Below are 15196 nucleotides of genomic sequence, written 5' to 3' on the forward strand. Positions count from 1 at the left end.
ATTTCTGTGCTACCTTTGTGGAGAAGATGATGTTAATATGCAAAGATATATAAATAAAAAAATAATTATCTCAGGCATCATATGAGTAAATTATGAGTTAATTAACAGCAATGTTCTTGTGTGTTTGGATGAGTGAGAAAGTTGGAGAGACAGAGCCTCCCAAGTGGAGAAACTTTCCAAACATGAAAAGTTTATTATAGAAATTAAATTAGGTTTTGGTCTCTGAGATTTTTATTATTAATCATAGAGATTATGCAAACATTGCAAGATGAGCTCCTTGTTCCTCTATGGTGCCTTTTGCTAGGAGCACTTCATTTTATATTATTGCCAGCTGTAGCTTCTGTGGGGAGTGTGCATGTGTGTTGATATATTTTTCATCAAGTAGAAAAGACTGAGGACTAGATTCTTTTTTCTTCCCCCTTTACCTCACTCTCTCTGAGTCACATTAATGCTTAAGAAGTTTTTTATATATTCTTGTGAGATTATACTTGTCTTAAAGACTGATTTTTCTTAGACTAAGTTTTTGGGGACTATTTATTTCCAGCTCAAATTTACTACACACATGCTATGTGCAATTTTAAGTATACTTTATTTGTTTTTTAAGTTGACCAGTGAGCCTGCAGTTCACCATAACTGAAGTTTATAAAGTAAAGTAGGAACCCTTAAACGTTTCAGACTTTGAACACTCTGATTTCCATCATTTTTATGGAAGAAAGAAATTTTATTTAAAAGGTACAGTAGGCTGGAGAAAGGGTAAGAACTATAGACTGACAGAAAATAAATTATCTTACAGACAAAACTTGTCTGCTAATATAAGCAAAGCAATGATTTATTTCTACAACTCTTGCATTAGAGCATATACAGCTACTTTTAGAAAAGAGCACTTACCATATACCAATGGGAATACACTATGAGGCAAGTACAAACAGCCTTATTAAATTGAGATGTATTTTAGGGTTTGGTAACTTACCTGTGTTTTTTTCCCCTCCAGCCTCTTGATGCAGCAAATTGGGGCCATTAGATTGGGGACATGATTCATTATTTGAGAGTATTTCAACAGCCACTGTATATTTGAGAAAATGTTTCTGAATTCTAAAAGTTTCACAAATCTTAGCATTTTTCCATATCAGGTATTTTACCATCTGCACATATTCATTATTTCCTATTCACTGTTCATTGTTGTCCAATTGTTTGGAGACATTTTGAAAGGCACAAGTGGGAGCTAGGCACCTATGGACTTTCCATGTCCTTTATGTTGTTGAAAATACAGCCCTCCATTAGTAGATCAGGATTAATGTGTGGCTAACTTAGTAACCAAAAAGGGAGCTACATTTCTAATGGATACTATTTGCAATGGATAGTTAGCCAACTCTATACAATATTGGCTATTATAACATCAATTCCGCCTTATACTATTAATATGGAGCCATGTAAAAGGTTCTGAAATTCTTCTTGTATTTCACTGATCTTCAGTACGGACCACACAGACATTCATTTTAGCCACCTGACAATCCTGTAAGGGCCATATTACTTATTCATCTGGACCATAGTTTATACTAAAGTATACTGTTGTTTAGAGGTACTTGTTTATTAGTTATTGCACTAAATGGGATAAAAGGAAAAGGAAATGTAATTAGCTCAATACCTGGACTAGATGACCTTTCAAGGTCCCTTCCAGTTCTAGGAGATTGGTATATCTCCAATTATTACCTTATTACCTCTTTAACTACGTGCCAGTTTTTTTCCTGGGAACAAATAATAAACTAAAGTTCTTGGAAAATGTTCAAGTCCTATTTGCAAAAACAGAACTTACTTATCTAGCAGTTGATTAAATGCCACGTCATTCAACTAAAATAACACCAAGAATAAAGCACTCCTGGCTGAACAAAGAGCTCCTAAACATTCAACTAATTATATTAATTTTTTAAAAATAAAAATCAGATAAGCACTTTGAGAGAGAATCTCAACAGGCTAGCTATTAAGTACAACTAAGCCAATGGCTCACAACAAATAGTTAATTTGATTAAATAAGCCTTTTTTTTGTTTTGTTTGGTTTGGTTTGGTTTGGTTTTCCTCATGGAATATCTGAGAAGACCCTGTGATTTCCTCAATGGATTTGTTATTGTGAATTTGTTCAAATATCTCTTTGCACTGTTTACCCTAGGGACTATTTTAATTATTCTCCAAGTTCCAAATGAGGGAAGAAAGAGTACAAACCTTTTTTTAGTTGGAGAGGGAATGAAATATAAATTAATATTGAAAACGTTGACATATTCTGCTACTGACAATGGTTTGGTTTTTCTGCCACATGCTAAAGGGCATGGAATGAAATATAAGAAGTAAAGCCATACTGTTTGGGGGTGGGAGGGTTGATCCAACTCCCTTTCATGTCAATTGAAAGGCTACTATTGACTGAATTGGAGGTTGGAGCTGCTTTGATTAAGAGCAGTTCACCATAAGAAATGCTATTAGAAATTTGGATTCAGGGAATTCTTGCAGACAAAAGGCAAGATGTCAGACGAGATGAAGGTAATCTTAGCAGAAGTTTGCAAACTGTAGGTGAATTTTAGATGGATATATTTAATCTCCTTAAAATGGGATTCCTTATATGCACACCTTAATCTATTCTTGGGTGAACTCTTTTAGAGTACAAGACGTTCATATGGAACCAAACTTATAGCTTAGCTAGCTTTATTTTGGCAAAGAAACCGCAGATGGAACTCCTTTCAATATCCAATATGAAAATGCTACCTTTCCCATTTTTGCGCCTCAATAAATTTAGCACAGCAAATGTTTGATACTGAACTGGCAACCTAAAAACTGCAAGTCTGAATTCTGGCTGTGGACAAAATGACTAGAGATAAAATACTTTCTAGAGACAGGAGCACCTCAAAGTCTATAGATATGTTTTAGGTAAGCATCCAAAATTCAGACATTTATCTGATTTTTTGGGAACCTTTTGAGACCTCCTCAAGCCCTGTAAGTAAGACTGCGTTTATGACAATATCTATGTATGGGCTTAACTTATACGTGTTTAAGCCCATCCCTAGTCAGAAAGTCCTTATGTGCATTTGCTGAAAGGGGCCTACGCCCCCTACTTTTGTTCATAATTAGTGACCTTTGTTTATCACTTTGTTCATAACCTGTGGTGTCTGTTCCACTGACAATAAAAGAAGACTTTGAAGGGAGAATTTAGGCAGATGCAAATTTGACACCTGGTCGGCAGCAGTGGCCAGCAGACATTTTGCAGCGACCTATTTTTTTTCATTAAATCAGGCATCATGTACCTTGGCATTACTTTCTGGCCTCACTGGAGAATGCATAGTATTTCTGGAAGCCTCAGAACACATTAGATAGTAAAACTGGTGCAAATATATTGAAATTCTCCATGAAAAATGTCATCCAAATTAAAAAAAAATAAAAAATGTAAACATGCTCTTTTAGTTCTGAGAGCCAGGTATGCTGTGACTAATGAGGAAAGTCAAAAAGAAGTTTAGTGGTAACAGTAGCAGGGCCTGGCAAAGCAGGTAACAGACACCACCCCAAGTATGCAGAAGTTAAGTGGGGAAATTTATCTGAACCATCCAGAACCACAAAAATATTTGTACAAAGGGGAACAATCAAAGTAGTTGTTATTTTGCACTGACTAAGTAATTTGTTTTTAAAATGAGTCTGAGGGTGATATGAGCTTTTAAATTGCCAGGCTTGCCGGTGGTGGGTTATATTGAATTGTACCATTGCATTTTAGTTATGCTGGGTTATTATAAGTGATTAATGGTGTTAAGGGCACATAGAACATAGAGATAAGCACTCTTTTATTTGCAGTTGTATAAATCCAAATAGATAAGAGTAATTAGTGTAAGTGAGTAGCATTGTGATTTTCTAAACAGTGCCAGCAATTTGTGTAAGGAGGAGAGGAAATGGTGGGGAAAGTCTTACTGTACCTCCTTGTAAAGTGCTTTGAGATTTACTGTTGAAAAATGCTATAAGAGCAAGGTATTAGGGACTTAGGACTGAAAGGAATCTCCTGGGTCATCAAGTCCAGTCCCCAGCTATCTCAGACAACCTGTTATTATTACCTCAAAATATTCACAAGCGTTATCTCAAAAAGTGGCTCTGCCCACTTAAAATTAGCATCAGGGTTTATGAACAAATCGGTACAGGTAATAAACATGTTAAAATGGTTTGTGCAGTGTTGTCTGTGATGGGATGGGTAACTATTGTAGCATCTTATCTGTATGAAGTTTATTCTCTATTGTATCAACATTTGCACAATACACCTGATTTTCAGAGATTTTTGACTTGGCATAACCATCTGTAATTTACAAAATCTGAAAAAATGTGCATATTATTTTAAAGTTATACTAGTGGACATAAAAGTGTGCTTGTATATATGAAGTTTTGCAGGGAATGTAGGCCAGTACATTTTGTGCAGTTGATGAAATAAGTTAGAATAGCCTTTATGACATAGTTAACTTCAAAGAGCTATTTTTAAAATCATATATAATTTTTTACATAATTAGCCCACATGTATATCATACTTACCTCACAATATTTTTAATTATATGACAGGGCTATGGTACTCTAAAGGAGAATAGACCTTTTAGCCTATTGATGCTTAGCTGTCATCTACCTGAAGCAATCATCTGAAGGCAGCTTTTCATTTGGCATTCATCTGACAAACCAGCTACAATTAATGCCCCAGTCCTTTATAACTGTTCTAACACTACATCATGTGACAGAATGAATAAATAGGTTGGAAAGGACACAAATAACAGTTCTACAAAAGATGATGGAGTGGGACTAATTGAGAATCAATTTCAGCACCACCTAGATTACATATATTGAATGCTGGACAATAGTTCCAGCTGAGTCCAAACTCATATCTGATACTATTTTCATTGTGAGTAGAATATGGATGAGATTTCTAGGTGAAGAATTGAAGACACACAATTAAGAATCGAATAACCTTCATGGGAAAATTGCAAGTTTGTTCAACTATTTTGATAAACATAAGCTCCATACTCTGAGATCGCAAGCGTTTTCCTATTTAGGTGTTTGCATCAATACTCTATATATGGCTCAGAATTGTTAAATCAAATAGAACAATAATGAGGGTATTTATTAGAATTACAAACACCATCATAAGGAACAAAGTTCTACCAAGAGCAGTTTTGAAATTAGTCCCTATAAAACAGTATTTTCAAGGCTTCACTTGGATAAAGCTTCCCTTGTAGACTCTTTCAACAAAACTATAGGTAACCTACTGGTGTGTGTACGGTGCAGGTCACTCTCTGTCTTTGTACCACTCACCAATGAATTAGTTATGCACGTGGATTATTTATTACAACCTCCCAAAGAAATTCAAAAGCTTCATTTGTTTATAACAAATACTGCTTTACTTCATAATGACTGCCTTAAGTTACTTTTAATAAAAACTTTGAAAACTACCTATTAATATAAGTAGCTGGACTATACAAGTGTAAGCCTCTTCAAAATGTGGAGACAAGCCCCAAATTATGACTCATAGCATAATATGTTACACAAGACCTTAGCTATATTTGATGGGGGGCGGGTAGTTGGAGAAGAGAAGAAAGATCAGGACTGGACAGTAATGACAAGTGGACACATGGGATTAAACCAGTGTCACTGTGAAGCCCCATCCTGGTCAGATGGTCTTGTTCTTACACTTTGCTAATACTTTTATAGCTTGCCACTCTAGGAAAGTGTGATTGGAACGAATAGTTCTTATAAGAGGTGGTGAGTGAAAAGGTAATTCATTGGTTTTATTTGTAAACATTCATCTCCTCCTCTCCAGCCACAACATCTTTTAAAAACACATGCAATAGTGTGAAGAACACTGTTCAAGGAAATACCAATATGTATCATAACATATAATTATTACAGATGTGCAAATGGATTTAGATGAAATAAAAGTGAGTCATAAGAGGTTATATAAGGTCTGGATCAGTTTGGTTGGAGACACTCCACTCTCCTTTTAGTCTTCTCCACTGCAGCCACCAGGATTGCCATCCTCTGTATATCCCTGTACTCTCTGCCCACACCTTTTCAGAAGTATTGATTGAAGGATACAGCTGAGCCTCCCCTGTCATGGAACTTTCACTTTGAATTCTCTTGTGATCTGTAATGCTTTGCAATTTAGCATCCTCCAAATGGAACTGCACATTAAAGGGTGACTGAGTCACAGTGGAGAGGGTGAGACCTAGCGACTTTTCTTGATCCTAGAAACCACAGTTTCAAAAGTAGGGACCTCAGAGAGTGATGCAGTTGGAAAGCTAATTGAGACTGGGCATTAATAAAGTTAGAGGAATGCTTCTATAAGACCTATTATTCTTGTTTGATGGGCAGCAGATAAACAGGTTGAACAGCCAGCCAGGAAGACTTTGGTATAAAATTAAGCCTACCAGAGATCCCTTTGACTGGTGAAAATGTATTACTGTGCTATTATAAACATACAGCTAAGGGTAGCATAAAATCCCTCCTGGGTAGCTGTACTGAATCTTTACCTGTAAGGGATAAGAAGCTCAAATATCCTAGTTGGCACCTGACCAAAAAGGCCAATGAGAAAAGAAGATACTTTCAAATCTAGGGGAGGGGGGAAAGGGTTTGTTTGTGCTCTCTTTGTTTGTTCCCTCTCTGGATGGAGAGAGAGACCAGGCAGGAAATATATCTCCTGAAAACATATCTGAAATGAACATCTAAGATTATAAAAATTGTAAGTAAGGGCAAGGAAATCCATTAGATTATCTTTTGTTTTAGCTTGTGAATTTTCCCTATGCTAAAAGGGAGGTTTATTCCTGTTTTTGTAACTTTGAAGCTGAGCCTAGAGGGAAATCCTCTGTGTTTTAAATCTTTTTATTACCCTGTAAAGTTACCTTCCATCCTGATTTTTTCAGGTGTGATTCTTTTACTTTTTTTAAAAATAAAATTCTTCTTGTAAGAACCTGATTGATTTGCAGTGTCCTAAAACCCAAGGGGTTGGTCTGTGCTCACATTGTACCAATTGGTTAGCATATTATTCTCAACCCCCACAGGAAAGAGGGGAAGGGGCTTGGGGGAATATTTTGGGGAAATAGGGACTCCACATGGCCCTTTTCCTGAATCTTTGTCTAAATTATTTGGTGGTGGCAGCAATACTGTCCAAGGACAAGGAAAGGATTTGTGCCTGGGAGAACTTTTTAACCTAAGCTGGTAAAAATAAGCTTAGGGGGTCTTTCATTCATGTCCCCACATCTGTATTCCAGAGTTCAGAGTGGGGAGGGAACCCTGACATGAGCTTTCTTTCATTTTCCCATAGTTAGCTTATTTTTGTGTATGTGGAGAGGTGTGGTTGGTTCCTGCTTCGTATGGAGGTTTATGCATAGGTCTATTGCTACTTCTATACCATTGCAACAAAGAGTTTGCGTAATTGATCTTCAATTACGAATGATGATCCATCTCAAATACTATGAACCAAAATTATTACACAGGAACAGCAGTAATAAGAAATTTTAGTACGGGGGGGGGGGGGAAACAAAAGAGACTTGAATGTGGCATAAAATAACGTAAGCTGAAAATAGGGGAAATCCAACTTTAATGGACTGTAGGTTTTTCCTTGCAGTATCTATAATAAGTATATCTTCTGTAGACAAATAGTTGAAAGGAAAGGACCTGCATTCTTAATGGAGAGACATCCTAATTCATGTCTAACACTGTACATTGTTCAAGGACAGTTCATCTATGTGAAAATATTACCCCTGTAATATTGCCAATGGCAGAGACTCATGGAGAGGAGCTGTGTAAGTGCTGATTGTGTAATGGGAAGCTATCTGGTGGTTGCTTTAAATTATGTAGACAATTTTTCCAAGATGTCAAAAAAAATTTAAGAGAGGCTGGATAAAATGCTCATTTTAGACAGCAGCTCCCTTTTATCTACTTTCACCACTGACTTTAGACATGAGGTAATTACATCTGAATGTAACTTTCCCAGAATGCACACTTATTTCTAGTGCTCAAATTCTGCCCTCAGACATATATGGGAAACTCGCAAAAAAGTAAAAACCTAAACCTAAGAAATAATCTTTGCTTTTAAAAAGGGAACAACATAGTGTATACTTTGAGATATTTGATAGCTTTTGGTGTATAGAAATTATGTTCTGTTCTATATAGGTTCTTATACCACACTCATCACAGTAGTCTCTGAGCACCTCATCTCCCCGCACAGTTCCATTTTCTGATGTCATCAATTCCTTTGCTATGATCAGGCAATGAGCTCCATGTGAGTGGATCCCCTGTGTCTGCTCATGCATGATCTGGACCACAGATTGGAAACTACTTGGACGAGGTCTTTTATTTGTCACTAAAGTGCCATGCACAACCGTGATGCTCAACAACAAGAACAACAAAAGAATAATAAGCATTTGGGGCTTCATATGCTAAACACTCTCAGCTGTATGGAAGAAGAAAATAAAGGTATAAAACATGAAGTTGATAATTCAGGTTTTACTTCTCAGAGAAAGAAATGAGCTTTTATTTTAGCCATTCTTGTTGTGAGCAAAATGAAACACAGCTACAGCATAACCTTTAGGGCAGTATTTGTTTGATCTTACACAGCTGAGTATGCTTGAGAATAATTCTTACATATGATTAGAAATGTGAGGCACACACTCTGATTTAACATGATGGGCCAGATCACCCCTTCCTACAGAGAAGCCTGCAGGGTTGGGGCAAAGAGCCAAGGTTATCTGGTAGAATTACCTAGAAATCATTTCCTCTTAGGGAAGGGTTAGGGAGCCCCCAGAGTTTGGAGGGCAAATGGATTCACAAGGAAGAGTTACATCCCTCTTCTTCCAATTGCATGGGTGGCTTTCCTCTGAGTTGTTGTGTTGTTCCTGGTCCCTTTCTTCTGGCAGCATAGCTCTTGTGGGACCCACGCTGTCAGAATAGACAACTGGCTGTAGCTGATCAGGAGTAGGTCCCAAAGGGACCTGGCTATGTTAACTCCCTAATGAACTTCCATATAGCAATCTGGTGGGTCTGAAGGAGATGTTGACATGGAGATTTGTCAGCTCCCTCATTTACTTATCCCACTCACTGTTATCTGGGGTTCTTTCAACCCAAAGCTCTTGGTAACTTTTACTCTGTGTGAGGCAGTGGCATGAAATAAATCAGGGCAGACACGACCGTCTGACCGATAGATGCCTGGAACAAACAGGACAACACAAGAGTGCTTTCACTTAAAGCTAAACTTTACTTAGTCTCAAGCACTTACACTCATCCGCAACAGGTTAGTAAAACACCCCCAACCCTCGATAACTACCGAAGCTGAGTGTGGCTCTTGAGTGGCACAGCGGCAGCCCATCGGACAGTGGGGGACACAAGATGCATCCAGAGGGAGAGTCCAGTCCTGTAGAGTCCCGCTACCTCAAACTTTCCCCCTTATTTATACATTAGTAATAGAATGCCATGTCCCTTAAAGAAAACTTGTTAAGCAAATAGTTTCAATGGTCATGCTTCCTTCTGATTATTGATTAACCAGGTGTGGTTTTTTCCCAGAGTTTGCAGCCTTGAGGCCCCAATAGATATTCCTGGGGCCTATCCTGCACTTATAAAATGCATTTATCAGCAACTTAACACAATTCTTATCAGGAAGGACCGTGGGGTCAAGCTGCCCTTTCTGCGGCACCCAAAACTCCCTCCCGCCTTGGATAAGCTAAGATTACTGATTTGGCTGCTTTTAGCAATAAGCAATAGTAGGTTCAGGCACTTTACTGGTTTGCTGACATCTCCCTGTACACCACAACCCCTTCCCCACAGAGCCCCAGCCACAGGGAGCAGCTATTTGTCTCAGAGAGGAAAAGTTCTGCCTATGGCATTCCTCTTAGCATACAGAATAGACACTTCAGCCACTGAAGTAATCTGTGCTGCAGTCATTATGCAATTACTAGAATAATCATATGCACACATGGCAGAGTAGAACCTTGGTCCTTCAGTGGCAGAAGCAAAGGCCACTAGCACTTGAGCTAAAGGAGAACTCCCTTAGCTAGTTGTAGTAATATGTCCTGTCTCTTCTTGAAAAAAAGGAAGTACATTACATATTCCAGCTCAGTTCAATAATGCTCATCCAGAGTATCAGAGGTTCACAGGAGTTCAAATCCAGCAGTCAGGCACCTGTCTGTAATTAAGCTCTGTGCTGCAAATAGACATACTAAGTAGATAAATGATATACTCCTCTGAGGACCTAAGAGAAAAATCTAGCTCTTCAGTCCAAAAACACAGGTCTCGAGCTCTTGACATAAGGAATATCATCAACCTTAGTTGGTAGTATAGTATGTCCTTTGTTAGCCAAACACTAGAGGGAGACATTACATCAACATGCATATAAAAGCTGGGGTAGTAATAATAGGCATCTGAGTGTCTCTGTTGGTCAGTCACTAGGGGGATAATGACTAACGCACAAACAGAGCTAGTACATTACAACACTGGGAAGTGCACAGAGCATGATTCTCCACTGCCTTGCATCTTGTGCAGTCAGATACAATTCTATCACATCAGAATGGAAGCCTTTACACACTCTTTGTACTTCCTTTACACAGGCTGAATTGACTACCCAAGCTGCAAGGCAGTGATAAATCAGACCCATATAGTCAATGTAGAGATATATAAGTGGTGAATATAGCCACAAGATATACTATGTGGATTTGTATCCTAGCTAATATTTTTGCACTAAAGATTATGATAATCATATGTCCATTAGTGAATCATTTTTATGGTTTTTGAATCCTTCAAATATCATATCTTGAGGTTTTGGCAGCATTTTCTACAGCAAAAAAAATGAGTTGAAACCTATTAGTACAATTTGAAAACAACAGCTGTTACTGCTTCTGTGGTCTACCAACAATAAGATTAGGGAACTCCACAGCTGTTAGTATACAAACTGTTTCCATCCATTCAGTGGTGATTGTAACTGTTGTCACAGTATTTCTGTGGTAGCAGCTCTTTCTGTTTCTATCAGAGAAACCCCATGACAGGAGCAGGAATGCTGCTACCAGGGCTGACCAGAGCTCCTCTCCTCCTTACCCACGCATTCCACATTTTGCCCCCAGCTTGTGGCAAGCTCCTCTGGGACAAGCCCCCTTAATATTCTGCTTCTCTCAAGCCACTTCTCCTTCCCAGCTTGCTATAGGGGACTCCAGACCTCCTTTCACCAGCCAAAAATATAAGAAAATCAATAAAATAGTTTGAAATCTATCCAGCATGGGTGTTCCTCTGGATGGAGCCACAGCTTTGGCTAGAACATAGCCCAGCCACTGCACTGACACTGAACCGCAGAAAGGTGGTGGGGGAAATAAGGAGATATGGACAGACCAGAAAGCAGGAACTTTGCTGTTGTCATAGATGGCTCCTTGTGCATGTGTTCATGTTACACCAGAGAATATATAACTACCACAAATACAATTCTCTGTAGAATAAACCTCTGATGGTGAAACATAGAATAGTCTATAATTAAGGTTGCAAAGCTATATTATATTCCCATTTTTCACTCACAGAATTGTTCATACACTCACATAGTCACTATTTTGGTGTGCATTTTTCCATGCTTGGGCTCTGTATGAAGTTGAACTTTGTTTTGCTGAAAGTTTGAACAAAAACCTTTTGACATGGTTGGGTAATGTTCATAGGCAGCATATTCTACAGTGGTGTATCCAGGCGATGATGGTGGAGTTTTCATGTTTTGTGTTAGGGTGGGCAATAATAATTCAAATGGGGAACTCTTATTTTAGCATTTGTCTGCTACAAAACATCAGGAAATATTTGAAGATGCAAATGTATGTAATGTGAATACAAAAAGAAGAAGAAGAAGAAGAAGAAGAATGGGGGAGGGAGAAGGGGATTGGTGATTTCATTGTAAACTCTAACCATGATGATTGTGATTTAGCCAAACAGCCTCCTCAGACCATCATCATTTGAAACACACACACAGCCAAAGCCTCCCAGAACAATGACTTAATGTGAATGATCAAATATGGATTACTTGTATAGCAGAGGACATGGACATGACATTTTATAGGTAGAAAATTTAAGCACGTTTCCAATCTGGGTAGTTTATAACCTAATATAGAAATGTAACACAGGCTTAGAGTCTATCTGGCCTTTATGAGGAGAGAGGAAGTAAAGACCTCCCAAAAGGGCTGGTCAGAATTGCACTGTGCAGGACTGCTACCAGGATGCTAACCACAGGAAAAGACTTGGGGAATAGGTTGTGCTCCTTAAAGGGCTAAGCAATTTCTTCACTCCTTCTCTGCACTGGAGAGCTCTGGGGGCATTTTGTACCTGTAAGGGGGAATGTTTCTAGTGCTTCCCTGGGACACTGTAGCACTAATGTGGAGTTGTGCCCAACAGGCATAAATTAGGCCATAATGAGTCAAGACACAGTACAGTTGTTCATCATGGCTAAGCCAATGTTTTTGTAGAACCTAAACTGTACTTCTGCATTTAAAAACAAAAACAAACTGTGGAACCTTAATATCACATTAACCTAAGGGTTGCATTTAATAGAAGAGCAAATTTAATTTATGCTGGTGATAGGCAGCTGCTTACCCTCCATTAAATTAAACAATGTTCCCTTGCATTCAGATGTCTAATTAAAGTGTCCACTCTCTCTAAGACCACGTAAACACTGTTATTCAAATCTTCAAGAGGGTATCATTATTTTTCTGTTTCTCTTTAGTGACAGAAAACCTTTCTGAGGCAAAATGCTTATCTGAAGAGAATCTGTTGGCTGCTACACTAAACCAGGTATCTATCCAGCTGATTTTGGAGAATATAATTCATCCTTTTCCATGGCTCTCTCCAGAGTGAACAAGATTATCACATTGCAAAGACCTGTACAGGCAGCACCTACAATAAGAAAACATTTTGAGAGATTGAAATATAACTTTCACTCTAGCTTGTTTGCTTCTTCTATAGAACATATTCTAACCTACCATGAACATTTTACACGAGTGCACATTTTCTTTAATCATTTGCAGAAAAGACTAAAAACATCATTTTTTTCCAATATCAATTTTATAAAAACACATATTTCTATGCAATTGACTGCATGCCCAAAAGACAAAGCACATCAGACCTGACAGCCAATAACTTTTTCTATAGGCCATTCAATATGGAAAAGTTGGCAAAAAATAAAACAGATGAACATGTTTGACTAGTACACTATTCATAAAAACAAGGTGTAGCTAACACACTTAAAGTAAGATTCGCTCAGTGCACTGGGACATTGGATGCATCACAAGTATGGAAAAATCTGTACTACCACTCCTTATGCTTTGCCTCCTCTGCAGTGTCAAGCATATTAATCAAAAATCTCTGAAAAGCACTAACTTCACATTAGGAAAAACATCAAAAATCCTACTGTACCTTGAACCTGTAACCAAATAATTATGTCAATCTAAGTAGTGCAGTGATTAGTAAGGCAGCAGGATACATTTACACTGGTTACAGTTCATACACAGAAAAAGAAAATGAACATTCAGAGGTGTATTAATTATAATGCAGTCTGCATGCTGCCTAACTGCATGTCAGCATGGGACAATTCCTGCTTGGCTTCTTCATGTGAATAGATCTATGGAAAACCATGGGACTGCTCGTGTGAGTATGGAGAGCAGGATCTAATCCTATGTTTATGATTTTCCCTGTTCCTGAGGTCAATCTTTGTTTGAGAAGCAATTTAACATACTTTAATTAGTAATGAATATGTTAAAAAAATGAAAAGGTCTCTTAGCTAGCTAGATGAAAGACAGCCATCTGGGAGGGGAACAGCATAGATGCTAATCATGTCTTTCATCTCTATACAAGCAATATGGTGTGCTGACTCATTAAACTACACATATGTAAATATACCTAAAAAGTGTATGCAAAATGGCTGTGAAGCTCATGTTTTCCTTGTTATAAATACAGCTATTAATATATGCATATGAAAAATGTATCTAGGGTAGAATAATAATAATGCTATCAAAGTTGTTGCAAAACCCTTGTGCAAGGAAAAGGCACAGATAACAAAGACTGTCAATGTTGGCAGATGGAACATTATTATATGCAGCAATAGGTTTATCTTAGCTGCCTGTTTCATCATGTGGCATTTCAATAACTCGCTACCAGGAGAAAGCATTTCTATGCATATCTTCACCCAGACATGTTCATAATACCCAGAGCAGTAACTATTCAGTCTGCTGACTCTCTCTTGTTTCAGCTGATATTTTGAAACATGGATTATTAGACATTCCCAAATGGGGACAAACAACAAAAGACAGTATTTCCATACCCATCTTTTCTGCTTGCCTGATCATGGCACATTACAGAACCATTAGTCTGAATACAAAAAGTACTTTCAACTTGAAAGGTTTGCCATTGATATCTCTCAACTAACAGGATTCAGTTCAGAGTTGCACAGCCAAAGAGACTTGGAGCAATTGTAATGCAAATATTCCTGATATGAAGCAAAGAAGAAGAAATCATAATGGAGAATAATAAAGCACTGATTCTGCAGAGAAGATCATTGTTTGTATTAATTTAGCCATCACTTCTTCTGATACTGTATGAAGTTTTGCTAACTGATGTTTGAATGTTTGCATTATACTTTAAAGACAAGCCTTTGTTCCTTTATTTTTTAAGCATTTTTCAACTTACTAAGAACCAAATATGTGATGCAACCTTTAAAATATCTGACGACCTAAAATAAGGAGCAAAATAAAAATAAAAAAAAAACAAGAGAAAGTTTAGAGGATTGTGAGAGCAAAAATTTTATAGGGTAAAGTTATCAAGTTTCATGATTCAATTACTACCTTTTAATAGGGCCGCAAATCATTTTCCAAAATTGAACCTACAATTTATTTTTTCCATGGAAAAAGTCTCAGATAGATATGTGCTAATTATGTTGTTGGGTGTTGACTTGACTTGTGTGTTTAACTGTAATTTACTCTAAAAAAATCACACAGTGCATCTGCAGTTAATTGTAGGGTACTTTTTGAAATTTGGCCCCTTGTGTCAATACTTATGGTAATAAGCAGTGTGATAAAAACCTGGATATAAAGTGTGTCTGAACTAGGGTTATGCTTCTTAATCAGAAGATAAGTGGTAACTCCACTATTTAAAAGAAATAAAAACTAATAAGAAACCCATAACAGGTAAGAGCTGG

The 15196-nt window shown here is 37.6% G+C and overlaps 1 long non-coding RNA gene across 1 annotated transcript in view; it reads left to right on the plus strand.

Annotated features, from left to right (window-relative positions):
- LOC120396510 overlaps positions 1-14511 on the plus strand; it is a 28526-nt gene extending 14015 nt beyond the window's left edge. Inside the window, exons 2-3 of the long non-coding RNA XR_005593189.1 lie at positions 12731-12798; positions 14431-14511. This is a non-coding gene — a long non-coding RNA (uncharacterized LOC120396510). The remainder of the gene's footprint in view (positions 1-12730; positions 12799-14430) is intronic.
- The last annotated feature ends 685 nt before the right edge of the window (positions 14512-15196 follow it).

The sequence above is a fragment of the Mauremys reevesii genome, linkage group 2 (genome assembly GCF_016161935.1).
Source record: "Mauremys reevesii isolate NIE-2019 linkage group 2, ASM1616193v1, whole genome shotgun sequence".
Classification (NCBI taxonomy): domain Eukaryota; kingdom Metazoa; phylum Chordata; order Testudines; family Geoemydidae; genus Mauremys; species Mauremys reevesii.